This window comes from Loxodonta africana, chromosome 1 (assembly GCF_030014295.1).
Source record: "Loxodonta africana isolate mLoxAfr1 chromosome 1, mLoxAfr1.hap2, whole genome shotgun sequence".
NCBI classification, from domain to species: domain Eukaryota; kingdom Metazoa; phylum Chordata; class Mammalia; order Proboscidea; family Elephantidae; genus Loxodonta; species Loxodonta africana.
The window spans coordinates 33,571,194-33,592,676 of record NC_087342.1 but is presented as its reverse complement, the minus strand read 5'-3'; the positions used below and the strand labels follow the sequence as shown (position 1 = coordinate 33,592,676).

General features: G+C 39.1%; 1 pseudogene; it reads left to right on the top strand.

Annotated features, from left to right (window-relative positions):
- The first annotated feature begins 788 nt into the window (after positions 1-788).
- On the top strand, positions 789-2,114 carry LOC135232936 (large ribosomal subunit protein eL22-like; annotated as a pseudogene).
- The last annotated feature ends 19,369 nt before the right edge of the window (positions 2,115-21,483 follow it).

The following is a 21,483-nucleotide window of genomic DNA, read 5'->3' as shown; positions in this document are numbered from 1 at the left end:
CATAGTCCAAGATGGGTCAGATGAATAACTCTGTATTGAAATCTGAGTGCAGAGGTGGAAATGAAGATGAGATCCATTTTGAAAGCAAAATTGGCAAGATTTTGTAACTGATAAAGTGTAGGGCTAAAGGGAGAGTAAGAGGTCAACAATAATTACAAAATTTCAAAATTGATTAAGAGAGTAGAGATGGTGCATCACAGGAGGCTTCACAGAGTTCATGTTTGGTGAATCAAGAAAAAACAGAAGGACATAGATACTACTAGCTATAAGGACCGTTGTTGGAACAATGGTTAAGCACTCAGCTGCTAATCAAAATGCCAGTGGTTCAAACCCTCCAGCAGCTCTGTGGGAGAAAAGACCTGGTGGTATGCTCGTGTAAAGATTACAGCCTAAGGGGCTATTTCTACATATGTATGTGTATGTGCTGTAAGGTATCCTAGTATATAGTAGAGCACACAGAGGGCAAAGTTATGAAAACTCCTTAGCCATAACCAGATACCTTGAGGGACTGAGTCACGGGCCTTGAGGGCGTTAGGACCATAGTTTCAGGGTACATCTAGGTTAACCAACATAACATGGTCTATCAAGACAATGTTCTATATCCTACTTTAGTGAGTAGCAACTGGGGTATTAAAAGTGCAGCCATCTAAGATATAACTATTGCTTTCTTCTCACCTGGGACAAAGAAGAGTGGAGAAAATCAAAGACTCAGGGAAACAAGTAGTCCAAAGGACTAATGGGCCACAGGGACCACAGCCTTCACTAGCCTGGGACCAGAAGAAATAGATGGTGCCTGGCTACCACAACCAACTACTCTGATCAGGATCCCAGTTGAAGATCCTGGACAGAGTGGGAGAAAAATGTAGAGCAAAATTCAAATTCATAAGAAGACCAGACTTACTGGTCTGATAGAGACTGGTGGAACCCCCTAGACTGTGGCCCTTAGACACCCTTCAAACCTGGAACTGAACCCACTGCCAGAAATCACCATTAAACCAAAGAATAGACAGGTCTGTAAAGTGAACAATAACATCCATGAGGAATGTGCTCCACAGAACAATGAACCATACAAGACCAAAAGGGCAGCATTTTCCCTGAAACAAAGTTCAGAAGGCAGGAAGGGGCAAGAAAGATAGATTAATGGAAACAGGAACCCAGGGAGGAAGTGGGTGGAGTGCTGTCACATTGAGGGGATTGCAACCAATGTCACAAAACAAAATGTTTATAAATTGTTGAATGGTGACAGGGAACACAACAGAGAACCCCTGAGGGATCAGGAGAGCAGTGGGATGCAGACCCAAAATTCTCATAAAAAGACCAGACTTAATGGTCTGACTGAGACTAGAAGGACCCTAGTGGTCATGGTCCCCGGACCTTCTGTTGCCCCAGGACAGGAACCATTCCCAAAGCCAACTCTCCAGACAGGGATTGGACTGGACAATGGGATAGAAAATGATACTGGTGAAGAATGAGCTTCTTGGATCAAGTAGACACTTGAAACTATGTTGGCATTTCCTCTCTGGAGGGGAGATGAGAGGGCAGAGGGGGTCAGAAGCTGGCCGAATGGACACAAAAATAGAGAGTGGAGGGAAGGAGTGTGCAGTCTCATTAGGGGGAGAGCAATTAGGAGTATATAGCAAGGCATGTATAAATTTTTGTACGAGAGACTGACTTGATTTGTAAACTTTGACTTAAAAAAAAAAGCACGATAAAAATAAAAAAAGAAATGAAGTACTGTTTTCTGCCTTGGCTGCCACCATGGCACCTGTGAAAAAGCTTGTGGAGAAGGGGGGCAAAAAAAAGATGCAGGTTCTGAAGTTCACCCTTGACTGCACCCACCCTGTAGAAGATGGAATCACAGATGCTGCCAATTTTGAGCAGTTTCTTCAAGAAAGAATCAAAGTTAATGGGAAAGCTGTAATTTCAGTGGAGGGGTTGTTACCACTGAACAAAGGAAGAACAAGGTTACTGTAACCTCCTAGGTGCCTTTTTCCAAAATATTTGAAGAAGAGTAATCCACGTGACTGGTTGCGCGTAGTTGCTAACAGCAAAGAAATTATGAATTACGTTACTTCCAGAATAACCAGGACGAAGAAGAGGAAAATGAGGATTAAAACTCACTTATCTGCAATATTTTGTATTGGTCCTTGAATAAAACTTAGGAACCAAAAAAAAAAAGACAGTACTGATGTATGCTACTACATGGATGAAACTCAATAATATTATTCTAAGTGAAAGATGCCAGTCACAAAAAATCATATACTGTATCATTCCACTAATATGAAATGTCCAGAAAAGATAAATCTATAGAGACAAAAAAAGCAGATTATTGATTGTCTGGGGCTGAGGATTGGGATGGGGAGCTACTGCAAATGGGCATGAGGGATCTTTTCAAGATGGTGGAAATATACTAAAGTTGGATTGTGGTGATAGTTGCACATACTGTAAATATACTAAAAATCATTGAATTATACACTAAAAATGGGTGAATTGTATGGCCTGTAAAATATACTTTTAAAAGGCTGTTATTTAAAAAAGAAAAAAAAAGCTGAAGTTTATGTTTTCCACTTAAAAGGAAGTACTCTTTTGGGCTACAGCGTCATAGATTCTGTCCTAATATCAGCTTTTTACTGGGCCTAGGAAGATAAAATTGGAGAATAAGCTTCAAGAATACTTGAGGGGAAACATTTTCCTATAACGTAAACAAAACTTCATGTGCTCATTCATTGTGTTAGAGTTGAGATCCTGTGCTATACTTAATTATACAAATCTGACAGAGGTTTTTAAGTAGTACACATAGTTTTATATACATAACCAGACACAACAATAAACTTGATAAAAATCTGTATTATAAGCCTGCAAACAAGCTTCAGCTGTTATAGAAGAGTATTTATTACCGAAGGTGCATATGAACCCGTTTTCAGCTGCATTTCTGGTAAGATCTCACAGGCAATGATGTGGCTGAGGTGCGTACGCTTCTGATTTGCTGGGGTGAAAACATATTCTAAATAAAGGTGAATTTTGTGAGAAAAAAAATTGTTGAACGGGAAACTAATTTGCTCTGTAAACTTTCACCTGAACCACAATAAAATGTTAAAAAAAAAAAAAAGTTAACTTGGAAGGAACAACTCAGAAAAGGAGGAGAGTGGCTGTACACCTTGAAGATCCCAATCAGTGTCACTGAGTTGTAGAAACTGTTGAACTGATGTCTGTTTTGCTGTGTGTATTCCCAATAACACCAACAAAATATAACATAAATTATTATTTTTTTTTAAATTACAGCCTAGGAAACTTATGGGGCTGTTCTGTTTTATTGTATAGGGTCGTTCAACTTGACAGCATACATCCACCACCACCAGCTATAGACTCATACTTCTACTCACCCTCAGAGTTCCAACTGTGAAGTTTACCAATCTACTCCTTATTCTTCTGTGTTTATCTTAATTTCTAAATGTGGTTATGAAATTCACTGGAAAATTCAGAAGCAATGCTGTTAAACACTGCCAAGCACTATTGTGTAGACTTGCTAAAGTTAATTCAACTGTAACACAGACAATTATGAATGTTTCTTTTTTTGTAGCAGTGGGGGAGAGGGAACATCTCTAGCTTAAACCTACTCACTGCCCGAAGAACTTATTTTATATATTAAAAAATGCATTACATTTATATCCTCAGCTACAATATGAAACTACACCAGAACATAAGCTTAATGCAAAGAGAACAGAGTAAGTACTCATTTAGTTACTAGGGTGTGGACTGTCTGTGCTGTCCAATGTGGTAACCACTAGCCACATGTGGCTATTGAGTACTCGAAACATGGCTAGTCTAAATTAAGTTGTGCTGTGAACGTAAAATATACCCTAGGTTTTGAAGACCAGGTACAAAATTGAAATAACATCAAATATATTGGATATTGATATATTGGGTTAAATAAAATACGTTGTTAGAATCACTCACCTGTTTCTTTTTACTTTTTCAACATGGCTACTAGAACATTTAAAATTACAAATGTGGTTCACATTATATTTCTATTGGACAGCACTGGAATATTTTTATTCAACAACCAGCCAACTTATTCAATAATAGCCCCTATTGTACAGATGGTGACACTATGTTGAAAAGCTTTGAAGTTAACTGAGGAGCAGCCGTGGCTTCAAATTATGTATTTTGGGTGCTTGATGAGGTTTCAATCAGTATACACAACATTGGTTAGAAAAGTAGATTGAAATGCTACGGGTTTTCCCTGTCTCTCCTTTTAAACAGTATGTTCTCATACACTGTCCCTAATATCCTGCTTGGTGATTTGTAATGGTCCACTAACCTTCTTTGTTATAAAACAGTCAGGATTAGATTTATGAGTTTCCAGAATCCTTTGATTAGTGGAAAAGAATTAGCACATATCCACATATAGGTGGCTTAAGCATCAAACTGTACTTGATGTACTTTATTCTTTCCCTAAAGAGTCAGAGGATACTTCCCAGCTTCACAGTGCCTTGGGCCATCCAGAATATTATTTGTTAGCCATAGCACAGAGGAAGAAGGGACTATTTCTGCTTTATAAATACTGGGATTTTAGATAAAAGGATTTACTATACAACGTGTTTCTGGCCTTACTGATGTTGTATATGTACTACCCTTCTAGATGAGCCATGTATTTGTATTTTTTTTTTAAAGCAAAATGACTTGTCCTTGGCTAACAACTTAATTTTCATTTTTTGAGCAAGGCGCTTTGGCTTTCTATGCGTTGATTCCATCAGCTTTCATATGGAGGAGAGTTTTGTTTTCTTGGGAATGAGAAGTGAATGCTTTACTTTTTTAAAAAGCTAAATTTCTAATTGTAATGGGAAGTGTTTCAATGCCACAACAATATACTAACTAGATTATAAGTGGCAGACACAATGTAACACAGCCTTCTTTGCAGTTGGAGACTTCATTCTAGAAGAGTTTTTGACTAGGTTAGACTAGTGCCTACGGAAGTAAATAAGTAGCTGAAAAGCTTTCCTTTGTACTCATGAAATATTTATAAATACTAAAATACAAATGCAGTTTAGCCTTGTAATTCTCAATTAATGGCCTGCGTGGAAACATCCCTCATTTAAAAGGCTACTTGAACTGAGGTTAAGTTATGATCAGTTTCCCCGAGTGCCAGTCTGGATGTGTTTTTATATTTTGATTACTGAAAAAGGTTTATTTCCTTTTAAAAAAGAAAGTCTGCATCAGTTACTGGGGACTAAAATGCTCTAAAAGTATGCACAAACAAAGCAAAAACAGGAAAATGGCTAAGTTTGCAAATGTGTACTGTTCATTTTCAGGTATAAAGAACTGGATTATTCAAGGCTAGACTGCATATTCAAATGTGAGTTATGCATTTTGACAAAACCTTGTTAGCATTCTTGTTGACTGTAAGTATTAATAATAGCAGATAGTACCTGGGGTACAGTCTGTGTTCTAGCTGCATAATAAGCCAAATGTACCATTGTTTCTATGCTTTCAGAGTTGGGTATGTCTCTGAGTCTGTATTAAAATATATGCAATAACCTCAATATCTACTCAGCCTCAAAAGAAAACACCTGTGGAAATGGTGTGTTTTTTTGACAGAGCCTATATACTTTTAAAGTATCAATGATACTTAAGACTTTTTTTTTTTTTTTCAGTTAAAGCCTTTAAAATGAAAGAAATTAAGCTATTATGTACAACCAAAAACTTCATAGAATCTGGTTTCTTGGTTTGTGGGTTTAGGGTCATGGTTTCATGGGACATCTCAGTAATTGGCCAAATACTGTACTTAGTGCTTTGGTTTTACCTCTTAGTTCATTGCATAATGCCTAGGGTCTAAGCTTGCAAGCAGCTATCCAAGGTCCAACAATTGGTCTCTATTTGCCTGGACTAACAGAGAAAGAAGGAGAGCCAGGAATAGGGGGAGGAAATGGAAGGTGTGGGCTAACTGCCTCCCTGAACAACTGCCTCCTTTGCCATGAGACCAGAGTGGATGGTACCAAGCTACCATTACAGAATGTTTTGATTAAAGATTTTATGTAAGAATCCTGATCAGAAAGGAGGAAATGCAGAAAAGAATTTCAAATTCTCACAGAATACAAACTTTCTGGAGCCACTGAGGTTGGATAAACCCCTAAAACTATTGCCCTGAAATATTCTTTAAACTTTAAACCAAAAATATCCCCCGAAGTCTTCTTTAAACCAAGCAACAGTTTAGCTAAATTAGTAAAGAATGTCTGCCTTGAGCATTGTGCTCTTTTAAGAACTGTCTATATGGAATGAAGTTGCCAACAGCAAATCGAAAGATTAGATAGGAACCTTAGGGTGCAGTGAGTTTATGTTAATGAGTGAGGAATAACTCAGAAAAGGAGGATGTGAATGGTTGCACAACTTAAAGAACATAATCAATGTCACTGAATCGTACATGTAGAAATTGTTGAATTGGTGTATGTTCTGCAGTGTATATTCTCAACAACAAAAATTAAAATAAAATTAAAAAAATGCAAAAACAAAAGAAACCTACCTTGTTCACTGAAGCAAAACCATGTGAAGTTCCATCTTCCAGCCCAAGCCATTTCTCTGGATGAGGCGGTAGACTAGTTTCCAAACATGGAGGAACTGAGCTGGCAGCTGAAATACCTGAGAGAGGTGCAGCAGCCTTCAGCATCCAACTCATGCCTTCATTTTTGAGCTGTTTAGTCATCAATTCAACAATTATTTATTGAGTCCTCATTACATACCAGGCCCTGGAAAAATAGACATGGTTGCTGGCCTCATGGCACTTACAATCTAGTGTGTGTGTGGGAGGGAGAGAGGAGTGGCAAGTGTTGGCTAGAAAATTGTACAGATTGATACGGCAGGAAGAAATCATGATTAAGAGCTCATGCCCTGGAGCTAAATGTGTGTTGATTCCTGGCTCCTCCATTGACTGACTAGCTGCAGGATGTTGGGCAAGTTATTTAATGGTTACTTGCCTCAGCATCTTCCTCCACAAGGCTGTTGTGAGGCTTTTGTTAGAACATATAGTAAGGCACATAATAAGGACTGTATGTTTGCTAGTCTCCTTCTTAAGCAGTCATAAGGGCTGAGGGTATAACAACATGATGCGATCTTGTCGGGGTGGGAATGGGGATTCAGAGAAAGCTTTTCTAAGGAAATGGTGTTTGAATTGGGGATCTTCAGAACAGGTAGGACTTAACTAGATTAAGGGGATTGGAGGTGGAGAAGGAGTACGGTTAAAGTGGAAAAGAGCTTTCCAGGCAGTGGGAGTATGTGTGAAGGCTCTGAGGCAGGAGGGAACATGGCACCTTCAGGGCACCAAAAGCAGCCAGGGGTGGCTGGAGTGCAGAGAGAGAGAGCGAGGGAGAGCAGAGAGAGAGAGAGACAGAGACAGAGAGAAGGGGCGCAATGATCTTTGCTCACAGCAGGAACTTGAGTTTGCCTAGATTCTTCTTCTTTTTTTTTTTTTTGGACAATTTTATGGTCTTTCTCTGGCAAGCAAGAGAGGGATAAAAAAGATATTTCTCTGTATTTTCTCTGCTTAGCCTTGCAAGTAAAAGTTATTCACAAGTGGCTGTACATATGTAACTGAAATGCAACATTCTGTCTAAATTAAATTAAATTCTGTGTAAATTAAGTTGCCTCTTGGTGCTCAACTTATCTTTTTATATGCATTATAATCCTCTGTGTTTATGCTGTACAGCCGAAGTGATGAAACTAGCAGGGAAAAAATGGATAATACTCCCTACAAAAGAGGTGGGATGGATGGGTCCTAATTAAGCGTAAGTGGTAAGAGACTTAAGGAAAAAGAGATTTCTGTACCTCTCTTAATGGGATGAATGTCATTTTCCAGTTTCTACTTTATGTAAAATCCATTATATAATATGTAAAATAATTCTCCAAATCTTGATTTCCTCAATTGAAAGTGACCCTGAGCATAAACTGTAAGTATTGGAAGGTTTGAATTTCTTGATCTTTGGCACTCTTTTGTTCTCTTGGTACGTGGTGTCTTAAATCAGCAAAATAATTTAGGAATGGTAGATACTGAAACAACTAATTTTTCTTTTCTGTAATCTGCATAGACTTCAAAATGCCCACAAAGCACAAAGTGCCAGTTCATATAATTTGTTGGTAAGGATAAAAAGAAGAAAGGAAATTATTTCCTAAGCGTGTGAATCAGCCCAGCTTTAACAGATATTTTTCTGTCATGTGCAACCTAGGGGCTTATGCCTATCTGAGCTTTATTTGACAATTACCACTTGCCAGCATAATTAAATGATAATTTATAAATACTGAGAAAGCATGATGGGAAAGAGCAAATAGGTGCTTATCAGGGCATTGAATAAACTTGATTTGCTTCAGTGGCAATTTTCATCTCTTATCTTGGTTGTTAACTGGTCGCACTTTTTGTGCGTGTTTTGTTTAGGTTTGATACTTGTTAGGGTGATATTATCTACCTATATATACACCTTCCCCCCCATACAAAATGCTCATTTTTCTTTTAGTGTTCTTTTTGCAGCCAATGTACTTATGAAACATTGCTTGTATTTTAACTCATGATGTAAATTCAGCATCTGGAATTATACATACTGCTAGAGGAACCCTAAACAAATTAGGTAATTTTTCCGTTTGCCTCCCTTGCTCCCCTCCTTTTTTTTTTTTTTTCTGTGAATAAGTTCGTTTTTGTGGGGTGTGTGCTATTTTCTTTTAATCGTTTTTTTAATCATCTGGGCTTTGCAGTTAATTACATTCCACAGGGCCTCTTCATCTATTTCCTAGAATGCTGGCAGATTTTGTGTAGTCGGAGAAAGCACACGTGTTTAAGTCCTGGATTCTGGGGAGGAGGGCTTTCTAACCTTGCAGTGATAAGAATGACACCTTATATGCAGTGCAGAAATTTTGCTATATTCCTCCTGAATATAGAAATTACCCAAAGAAGAATTCTACCCAAGGATAGACGGCTTTTGTCCTATCAGTGTTTCTCCCTAACATAAATATTAGGGCAATCTCTGTGGAAGCCATTGTTTGACTATGGACAGAAACACAGGTTTGTCCTGAGTGACCTAGATAAAACAGTGCAGGAGCAATCCCTTATTTGAACAGAAACAAATCAGTAGGATGGAAAAAAAAAAATGAATTTTCATGCCTTTAGAAAAGCGTATTTGAAGAAGGCAAGTAGGTGGAGATAACAAGACGTATTAGTGGGTCATGAAGAGATGGAGGTCCTTTTTTTTGGAGCCATCATGAAATTAAAGAATTTTAGTAACTACTGATTAGGGTTGTGGTGGTTTGAGTGAAGAATGTGGGAATGGCTTCACAGGAGGATAACAAAGTAAAGGGCTTTGGTGTTTAAAGTTGTCAATTCCTCGCGTTATTCAGCATTTTGTCCTTATAAATAGCAATTATTTGTCTTTTTCAGAGCTGAAAAATTATCTTTAATATTCAAATATTTAAATATACAGTGCTGTCATTGAGGGGAAAAATCCTAATAGCAGGACAGGTTTTTATACTAGGAATAATTTGAAAGTGGTGGATTAGTTTCCACCTTTAGAAACACAGTGCTTTCTCTAATCTTCAAACATTATTTAGAATAATGGAAGCCATCATCCCGGTTCTCAAATCTTAGCACTTCCATTAGAATTTGCTGCTACCTGTTATTTTTTATATTAAAATACTAGGCTTAAAAGGTATTATCTTACTAAAGGGGGGCAATTGTAGAGATGATTTGATTGAATAAAGGAAAAAGCTGTACAGGCCTTTTAAGATCAAGGATGTATTGATGGAAAGCTGTCATTAGAGACAATTAATGTTCTCCAAGGGAAGAAATTGATTATGGACAAGGATGGACCCTAAGGAGCAGATATGTCTTAATGCTCTAAGGCCTTAAGGATTACGCATTTCATTCATAGCATCTGTATCTTAACCCTTTGTAGTGACTAGAATACCAGCTTGTTCTTGCAGAATGACATGAATTAAATTTTTAAAAAAGATTGTGCCTTGTAAAAGGATGGTCATACTGATTGACATTTGATTCTTTAAACAATATCAACATAATTAAATTTGTAGTATCTTTTCTCTCTGTAGCACTTTAGAGTATACCTAGACGTAAACATGTAGAAGAAATGAAATTAGATAGAGATGACCAGTCTTCAGCATTATGGAATTGTGATAATACCCAATAGCTATAGTTAAAGACATGCTTTCATAAGGAGCCACTGAACTTCAGCTGCATTTGTGTGTCCAAATAACTGTATTCTTTTAACTTTGCCTGTCCTTCCCATAGATCTTGTACAAAGCACTCATCGTGTTCTTAGAAGGTCCCTAGCAGCCATGCATCACCACTGGATACATAATAAGGTGGCAACCACACTGGGAACATTTCACATAATTATCCTTAGCAGAAAGAAGATTGTTATGGCTTTCTTCCCCCTTTTTTGAGTTTGGCAAAATTCCAGGTGATTTAGTTTGGGCTCCTAAAAACTAGTTATATATTATTGGTGAATTATACTTCATTTATAGTCTGTAGCCTCACTTCCCTGTAGTGTTATATTGCCAGCCAGTAATTTCATTTCATCGTACAGATGGCTTCCCAACATCCCAGAACAAGTCGGTGATGCAAACTGCTTTTTGGCCACACGTGTCAGTGTGTGTCAATCTGAGCGTGGGGATGCTTTCTGAAATCCGACTCTCTCAGGACCTCACTGCACTCCCCAATGGCATACTATGATGATTGCTAAATAAATAGGAGAAATATACTCAGAAATCAGAGGTAACTCACCCAAGGACTCCAGGGTTTCATGTGTTAGTTAAGGGAAGGGAGTTTAGACCTCGGAGCCATAGCTTTGGGCTCTTTTTTTTTTAAAGTACGTCTTGATGCTTTTGTACCTTAAACGTTATGCATTTCATTCACCACATCTGAATGATTTTGCAGATATTTCAAACAATTTAGAGATCATAATTAAGTTAAAGAAAATGTAAGCAGATAGGCATGCTATATTATATTACGGTAGTCCTGGATGATGAATGTAAGTATTCCAGCTGCTATTGCCAACTAGAGTCTCTGAGTACCCAGCACTGACATAAACACAAGTATAGGCAGTCCCTGGGTTACGAACGAGATCTGTTCCTAACTGTGTCTTTAGTTCGAATTTGTATGTAAGTCAGAACAGGTGCATATGGTTCTTATTTAACCTTACTTTAGTGCAGAAAAAGGCTCAAAGCCTTTCCAATGATTTAAAAGCTGCATGTGCAGCAGCAAGTGAAGGCAATTGTGATGAAGAATTTGTTTCAAGTAGGGGTTGGTTCAGTCATTTCAAAGTGAGGGCAAATTTACATAACATTAGAGGGCTTAGAGGGCAAGTATGAGTTGTCTGTAAATCAGATGTTCATAACCCAGGGACTGCCTGTACATGTAATTTGGTGACCAGGTGAATTCTTTTTTTTTTTTTTTTCTGATATGACAAGTAGTCAGTTCTCATTATCTGTAGTAGTTATGTTCAATAAACTCACCATGAACACTGAATTAGCAAATACTGAACCATTGGACCTGTAGGAAATAAAGGGTTAGGTTCCTGTGAGCATCTGGTCACAACACCAATCAATGCATAACCTTTTTGTGTGTGTGTGTTTCTTTTTAAAGATACCTTTTTAATACAAGTAGTCTCCAATTTATGATGGCACTCTGTTCCAACAACTGTCATAAGTGGGTTCTGACCTAAGTTGAATACCACTTTTTTTTTTTTTTTTTTTTAGTTTTCCTTATTATTGCCTTTTATTATCAGTTATCTTTATAAATCTGATCTTCATTTGTCTCTGGGGGTTGAAAACATTACATATAAACATGTGTGAGTGAACATCTGAGAATGACAACATCAGTAAAGTACATGCTGCAACATTACATGTAGTACATATTACTAACAATAAGATGTACCAAAAAAAAGATGGTCATAAGATCAAGATCAAGAGGCAGTTGTTTGGACAGAATAAGAAGATACTGCATGGTTTAAAGTCAGGAAAGGTGTGCGTCAGGGTTGTATCCTTTCATCATACCGATTCAATCTGTCTGCTGAGCAAATAATCCGAGAACTGGACTGTATGAAGAAGAACGAGGCATCAGGATTGGAGGAAGATTCAGTAACAACCTGCGATATGCAGATGACACAACCTTGCTTGCCGAAAGTGAAGAGGACTTGAAGCACTTACTGATGAAGATCAAAGACCACAGCCTTCAGTATGGGTTACACCCCAACATAAACAAAAATCATCACAGCTGAACCAATAAGTAACGTCATGATAAATGGAGGAAAGATTGAAGTTGTCAAGGATTTCATTTTACCTGGCTCCAAAGTCAACACCCATGGAAGAAGCAGTCAAGAAATCAAAAGATGCATTGCGTTGGACAAATCTGCTGCAAAAGACCTCTTTAAAGTGCTGAAAAGCAAAGATGTCACCCTGAAGACTGAATTGATGCCTTTGAAATGTGGTGTTGGCAAAGAATATTGAATATACCATGGACTACCAAAAGAACGTATAAAGCTGTCTTGGAAGAAGTACAACCAGAATGCTCTTTAGAAGCAAGGATAGTGAGACTGCGTATTACGTACTTTGGACATGTTGTCAGGAGGGATCAGTCCCTGAAGAAGGACATCACGCTTGGTAAAGTATTGGGTCAGCGAAAAAGAGGAAGACCCTCAGCAAGATGGATTGATGCAGTGGTTGCAACCATGGGCTCAAGCATAACAGGGATTATGAGGATGGCAAAGGACCGGGCAGAATTTTGTTCTGTGGTACATAGGGTTGCTATGAGTTGGAACCGACTCAACAACACCTAACAACAACAAAGTGCCATTTGTCATAACTTGAATATGTTGTAAGTCGAGGATTACCTGTATATTGTTGATTCATTAACACTGAACTCAGGGCTAGCAGCACTATAACTTATGCCTGAAGGACATTTATCTAACACATGTATTAAAGGCATATCGCAGCCTATTCATGCTTAGGAACACTAAACAGCACATTAGCACTATGCTTAGGGGCCGTTTTAAACAGTGAAATCACCAACAAAAAGCACAACCATGTAAAAAACATGACACTAAATAGACAGCAAAAAGGACACTTGTTTACAAGTGAGAGCCAAAGCAAGAAGGCAGGGCATCACTTTGCTAAACTTCAGCAGGGAATGTGCTCATTCACCACTCTTGGATGCACATGGAGTCCCTGGGTGGTATAAGGAGTTAATGCACTTGGCTGCTAACTGAAAAGTTGAAGGTTTGAGCCCACCCAGAAGCTCCTCAGAAGAAAGGCCTTGTGGTCCACTTCCCAAAAATCAGTCACTGAAAACCCTGTGGAACAGGGTTCTACCCTGACACACACGGGTCACCATGAGTTGGAATTGACTTGTCGGTAGCAGGTTTGGCTTGCTGCATGCACATACCAGCAAACAACTGTTAAAGAGCCAGAAGAATTGATTTTGGGGTTACAAATAAGTTAATGCTAGAGGCAAATTTGCAATTATAGAATCTGTGAATAATGAAGATTATATCTTCGTATGTAAGAAGATACTTACCTATATGGTTCCTTGTAGCAAGAAAAATAGAGTTCAGAAAAGTGTACATCCAAAGGTCTTAACCAAAGACAGATTATGCTAATTTTTTATTTAATTCTGAAAAAAGTGGGGTGGACATAAGTGGTATCTGTAATTTTCATTGGCCATGTTCTTGATGAGAAATGGCATTTTATTAGGGCCTTTCAGATAGGTAGCGTAGTTTATGGGAAGAGTGAGTTCAGAGTGAAAGTGGCTAAGTAGAAGGTTTGACTAGCTAAATGGCTCTGAGGTTTTGAACCTGGGTGCCTGGGGAGATAATGGTGCCATTAAATAAAAATAAGTAAGGGAGAAGAGAAAGTAAGATGAGGCATATTGTTTTTGAGTTTCCAGTCAAATCCAGGCAGAGATGCCCCACAGGCAGTTGGAAATGTAAATCTGTAGTTTAGGAGAGAGGTCAACATTTAGAGTATCAGCTTGGAGATATAAGGAAGAACCAAAGAGGTCAGAGAGTGAACAGGCCAATGCTGTTACACATAAATTTTGAGAGAAGAAACTTTCATGGAGATAGTGGTCAGGTGCCTTAAATGACGTAGGCAGACCAAGGAAAATAAGAACCTAGAATTAGGTCATTGGGCTTGTTCATTGATAGCACATTAGTTGGCTGAGAATCAGATCTTCTTGGATTCCAGTCCCAATTACTCAGTTATTAGAAGTGTGTCCTTTGGGAAGTTACTTACTCTCTCTGGACCTAAATTGATTCATCTATGAATTGAGAATAGCTCAACAAACCCCTTAAAGTTGAGGAGAGATTAAATGAAGTAATCCATATGAAATGCCTAACTTACTAAATACCTGTGGAATGGTGAGGCATGAGCAGATAACTCAGAGCTAAGATATGAATAACAGGTCAGGAAGTAGAGGAGACCTCTGAGTCCAGGCCTCTTTTGAAGGAAAGCAGGTAAAAAGTTGAATGTTTTGTGGAGGGGGTGGAGATCTGAGCACTTTAAAAGCTGTCATTTATAAAGCACCAGATAAATATCAGGGGCTGGTCTGTGCCCTTTACATAAAATAACTCATTTCCCCGTCACAACAACCCTGTGAGGTGGTGATGTTATTATGACACAACTGAGATACAAACAGGAATATCATATGGTCTGCTATGCCAGGAATGACAAATTGAAGGGGAACAGCATGGCAGTAATTGTCAAAAAGAACATTTCAAGATCTATCCTGAAGTACAATGCTGTCAGTGATAAGATAACATCCATACACTCACAAGGAAGACCAGTTGACACGGCTATTATTCAAATTTACACACCAACAACTAAGGCCAAAGATGATGAAACTGAAGATTTTTAACAACTTCTATGGTCTGAAATTGATGAAACGTAATTAAGATGCATTGATAATTTACTGGTGATTGGAATGCAAACACTGGAAACAAAGAAGAAGGATCTGTAGTTGGAAAATATGGCCTTAGTGATAGAAACGATGCAGGAGATTACATGATAGAATTTTGCAAGACCAATGAAAGAATTATACCTTTCTTCAACAACATAAATGGCAACTATACATGTGGACCTTGCAGGATGGAATACATCAGTGGAAAGAGACGATGGAGAAGCTCTGTATGATCAGTCAGAACAAGGCCAGGGGCTGAATGCAGAACAGACCATCGATTACTCATATACAAGTTCAAGTTGAAGCCAAAGAAAATTAAAACAAGTCCATGATAACCAAAATGCAACCTTGAGTATATCCCGCCTGAATTTACAGATTCATCTCAAGAATAGATTTGAAACATTGAACACTGCTAACCAAAGACCAGATGACTGGTTGGATGACATCAAGGACATCCTACATGAAGAAAGCAAAAGGTCATTAAGAAGACAGGAAAGAAAGAAAAGACCAAAATGGATGTCAGAAGAGACTCTGAAACTTGCTCTTGAATGCAGGGTAGCTAAAGTGAATAGAAGAAATGATGAAGTAAAAGAACTGAACAGAAGATTTCAAAGGGCAGCTTGAGAAGACAAAGTAAAGTATTATAATGACATGTGCAAAGACCTGGAGTTAGAAAACCAGAAAGAAAGAACACGCTCAACGTTTCTCAAGCTGAAAGAGCTGAGTTAAAATTCAAGCCTCAAGTTGCAATTTTGAAAGATTCTATGGGCAAAATATTCAACGACACAGGAAACATCAAAAGAAGATGGAAGAAATACACAGAGTCACTGTACCAAAAAGAGTTGGTCAATGTTCAACCATTTTAGGAGGTAACATATAATCAAGAACTGATGGTATTGAAGGAAGAAATCCAAGCTACACTTACACAAGTAAAATTTTGCTGAAGATAATTAAAAAACAGTTGCAGCAGTACATTGACAGGAAACTGCCAGAAATTCAAGCCCGATTCACAAGAGAACGTGGAGCAAACGGTATTGCTGCTGATGTGAGATGAATCCTGGCTAAAAGCAGAGAATACCAGAAGATGTTTACCTGTGGATCATAACAAATTATGGATACATTGTGTGGAATGGGAATTCCAGAACACTTAATCGTGCTCATGTGAAACCTGTATGTAGACCAAGAGGCAGTCTTTCAAACAAAACTAGTGACACTGCATGGTTTAAAATCAGGGAAGGTATGCATCAGGATTGTATCCTTTCATTGTACTTATTCAATCCATATACTGAGCAAATAATACAAGAAGCTGGACTATATGAAGAACACGATGAGGATTGAAGGAAGAGTCATTAACAACCTGCGTTATGCGGTTGACACAACCTTGCTTGCTGAAAGTGAAGAGGACTTGAAGCACTTACTGCTGAAGATCAAAGACTACAGCCTTCAGTATGGTTTACACCTCAACATAAAAAAGACAAAAATCCTCACAATTGGGCCAATAAGCGACATCATGATAAACTGAGAAAATACTGAAGTTGTCAAGGATTTCATTTTACTTGTATCCACAATCAACGCCCATGGAAGCAGCACTCAAGAAGTCAAATGACATTTTTCATTGGGCAAATCTGCAAAAAAAAAAAAAACCTCTTTAAAGTGTTAAAAAGCAAAGATGTCACTTTGAGGACCAAGGTGCAGCTGACCCAAGCCACGTATTTTCAATCACTTCATATGCACGTGAAAGCTGGACAGTGAATAAGGAAGACTGAAGAAGAATTGGTGCCTTTGAATTATGGTGTTGGCGAAGAATATTGAATATAACAGGGACTGCCAGAAGAACAAACAAATCTGTCTTGGAAAAAGTACAGCCAGATGCTGCTTGGAAATGAGGATGGTGATACTTTGTCTCATGTGCTTTGGACATGTTATTAGGAGGGACTAGTCTCTGGAGAAGGACATCATACTTGGTAACGTAGAGGGTCAGCAAAAAGGAGAAAGACCCTCAATGAGATGGATTGAGACAGTGGCTGAAACAATGGGCTGAAACATAGAGATGATTTTGAGGATGGCACAGGACCAGGCAGTGTTTCCTTCTGTTGTCACTGTGAGCCAGAACTGACTTGATGGCACCTAACAACAACTACAACAAGGCTAGATGGGTGACACAAATGGTTAAGCACTCAACTACTGGTTGAAAGTTGGTGGTCTAACTCACCCAAAGATGCCTCAGAAGACAGGCCTGGCAATATCCTTCTGAAATGTTATAGCCTTGAAAACCCTGGGGAGCAGTTCCACTCTGCACACATGTGGGTCACCTATGAGTCGGCATCAACTTGGTGACAACTAACAACAACAGGCTAGATGTTAACAAGTCAGCTGCATTGTTCTTGATCTTTTCAGGCCTATATTTTAGTCAAAGAAATAGATAATAAACAAGTTAAAAAAAAAAAAGGTAAGGGTCATTTGTCTGCGTTCTGGGCTTAGAAGCATTGGGAGGAGTGCTCAGGGAAGGCCTTCTAAAGAGAAGCCGTTCTGGTCTCAGCTCGTTTGTGTGAAGATCTTGCAGAAGGAGAAGCCAGAGCTTCCTCAAGCTCTGAGCACGGAAGGATCTTGGATGATTGCCCCACGTTAGGAAGCGGTGAAGGCCAAAGGTAGAGAGATTGAATGCTGACTGATTTTGATACTTAGTCACGTTGGGAAAACACTTCTAAGCTATTCCTTACCAGCTGTCAGGAGATAGTGTCATATTCATTTGGAAAACATCATCAATCAGCCATCACTGGTCTCTAGAGGATGAATGTTGAGCTGCTATATAGGCCCCTCATGACCAATAAAAAGAAATTATCCTTGAGATTCATGCGGATCAAATGACAACAATTTCCTGCTAATTATTTAAATGTGGAAGTGATCATGCACACAGTCACAGAGTAACAAAGGGTTTAGAGAATTGCATTCCACTTAGAGAATGTTTCTACAACTTTGAGGTTCATTTTACATAATAAATACTTTTTTGGAGGGGGGTCCATGTGATTCCCCCAAAAGAGCAAATGTGTTATTAAAAGGAGAAAGAAAAATTTAAATAGAGTCAAAAAAAAAAAAAGAGTAAACGGGGTTTTCTGGTAGAAGACGTGAGCTCATTTGTAGCATTAAATTAAAATTTGTCTTGTGGCTACTATTTACATAGATAGTAATTTTAAGAGCTTACTTTTTTTATGTATGCTGCATTCAAGAACCACCTAAATGGCAGAGGAAAACTAAATAGGAAGAAATCTTTGGGCTGAGGCAGCTCTCACCTGTATTATTTTTTTTAAGCTGTGAGCACTCCTTAATCACGAGTTTGAAAAAAAAAAAAAAAGCATTTAAGATTGGTAACATGTGTTGTTGTCAGCATGCATTTAGCACCTGCAGAAATGAACATGAAAAGTGTGACAGCGCCAAGGTGGAACACCCACCGCGTTGACTGTGAATACTGTCAACAAATTTTACTTTGTTAATTTTTTCTTATTAAAAAAAAATCCTGGAAAAGAATTTAATAGTGCAGGTGTTCAGAGTGTCACAGAGAGATGATATAATGAAGGGGGAGGTTATAAACCTTTAGCATGAAAGCCTAGATCTGGATCTGTGAGTCTTAAAGATTTGCTGCTGTCACGTTTTCCTCTATTTTTCTTAACAACAACAACAAAAAAACTCCTCTCTGCTTGTTGGTCCTGACAGTCTCAGTTGCTCTGCCAGGCATTTCCCTGTGGAAGTCAGGGCAAGCAGCATCTAGGGTTCCTCATTGTGGGTCAGTTGGCAGGCAGGACCAGAGCTTGGGGAGGTGGCGTTTCTCTTCCACTTCATTGTCTAATGATGAAGTCTTTGTAACTGTGGGTAAAAACCAGTTGCCATCAAGTCGACTCCGACTCCTGATGACCCCATATGTGTCAGAGTAGAACTGTATTCCATAGCATTTTCAGTGGCTGGTTTTCCAGAAGCAGATGGCCGGGCCTTTCTCCCGAAGTGTTTCTGGGTAGACTTGAACCTCCAACGTTTTGGATAGCAGCTGAGCATGTTAACCATTTGCACCATGCAGAGACCCCTAGTCCCATGTCAGCTCCTTCCATAGCAAAGGACCTGTGAGTGCAGATCCTGCCTTCTGAACGCTGTGCTGTCTGTCTTGGAGCAGAGGCCCTTTCCTGGAGCTGACGGCGTCCCTCACAGCAGAGTCCAGGCAGAGGGCAGGCCCTGGGTGACGCTTACCGAGTGAGGCTGCAGTTTCTCTGCCCCCTGCTCTGGACTTACTGATTTGTCCACTGTAGAAAGAGAATCTCTAAGTTGCTTTCCATTGTCTCCCATCATTGATTACAGTGTTTTATTTCTGAACTGTGTAAACCATTTCATTCTAAAGGGGTGGGTGATGATTAAAAATAAATGCTGGCATGTATGTTAATTTTTACTTTGAAAGCTTTGAAAACAGTTTCCACAGTGTCTTTCCCATTCTCACAGCCCTCTCCTTTCACATTCTCTTGCGTCGGCATAACTAACATCAGTCCCCCCTTCTGGCAGGTTGTAAAAAGGAAATTTGCAAACCCAAAGTGACACAAAATAGGAAGATTTAGGTTAAGTTTAAGTTAAACCAGGTCTGTGTTTACCCCCCCAGACTCAGGCAGAGGCTCTTGATTAAGTCACAGCTCTGGCTGAGTGGCACAGGAAACGTTTGCACTTCTCACGGCTGAGAGAAGATCCTGGAAATGACACATTTTGCACCTCTTAGACAAGACCCAGGAGCAGGAAAGCACTTCACTCCCATCCCCCTGGGACGAAGAATCTGTTTGCAGTAATCATTGACAGTGTTGACAGAGTGTTCAAAACCATCTGCTCAAGGGCAAGTGTTAACTCTATCAAATCCCAATATTTTAAGCACACTGATCCCTGGGCCCAGGAGACCTTGTGACAGAGCTCTCCTCAGGCTGTGTGTCAGCCTGCCATCAGTTATTACCCCACGGCAGCGAAGCCTGTGACACCAGCCAAACTCAGTGCGGAAAGGCCATGAGACAGGCAGCAATACGATCTACTTCATTCCAGTCTTGTTAGAGATTATGAATCTGGGGCTTGCTGATTCTTTAATACAAGAGTTTCTTTGTAATGCATCCATAGATTTCTCCTTTTAAGCTTATTATTTGTAAGTGGGTTCTTAAATTTTAGGTGCTGATGCATACCTTCTTCATCGTGCACACTTGGTGCACACATGTTAACGTGCAAACATGCACACAGCCAGACGTATGTCACCATATTAAAAATCTTTTACCAAAACCACTCAATAAAACATAAAAATCAGCTGGTAGATTTTGGGTACATTTCTCTCATGTTACTCATTAAAAGCCATCAAGTTGCTTAAACTGGTCAGAATATTTATTTATTTACTGTTATACTTCGCCAACACAATTACTCCTGAATGTTTCAGAGTTAAAAACATATAGAACAATGTAAAAAAAAAAAAAGCATAAAAAAGAGAATTTAGTAGAATATTGTAGACAAAAACAATATTTCAAAGCCCAGCGAGCTGAAAACATTGCCTTCTCAAATGAAGCTGGTTTAAAATTTCAAGGACAGGTCCCAAGCCACTTCTGCCAGCCTGGACCTTCCAGGAGAACGTCTTCCCGCTTCTCCACCCTGCCAAAGACGTTTTAGGAACACTCATGTTGTCAGCCACATGGCATGGAGAATTTAACGGAAATACTGAGAAGAAACCCAACACTAAGAGAAAGTTCTCAACCACAAGCCCCCAAAAGTTCAGGTATCACACTCTAATTTTTTTTTTTTTTTTGTGGGTACAGGAGAGAGCATTTCATCCACTTTGGTGCTCAATAAATAATACTTGCTGAGTACATGGATACAGGTTTTGCTCTACTTAGGCATTAACATCATCACCCGGGTTTATGTCCCATACATACAGGAGACTAATTGGAGCTATTCTGTTGTTATGGTCACCACCACTACTACTACCACCATCATTAACAGTCACTGGGATGTGCTGCCTTGTGCCAGGCACTTTTAACACATTAACCTCATTACATACCTACAACTGACGTAGGAAGTAGGTCATATTACAAGGAAGAGCCCTGGTAGTTCAGTGGTTAAAGTGCTCAGCTGCTAACCAAAATGTCAGCAGTTCGAACTTACCAGGCACTGTCGTTCCGTAAAGATTTACAGTCTTGGAAACCCTATGGAGCAGCTCTATTCTGTGCTGTGTGGTCAGTATGAGTCAGAACCAACTCAGCAGTGACGGGTTTGGTTTTATTATTATAAGGATCCCTGGTGGTGCAATGGTTAAGTGCTCAGCTACGAACTGAAAGGCCAGTGGTTCGAATCCAGCAGCAGTCCCATGGGAGAAAAGACCTGGTGACCTGCTCCCGTAAAGATTATAGTCTAGGAAACCCTATGGGACAATTCTACTCAGTTATGAGTTGGAATCAACTTGACTTTACCCAACAACAACATTATTATAGCTCACTTTAGAGATGAGGAAACTGAGGCTTAGAAAGATAAGTGACTTGGCCAAG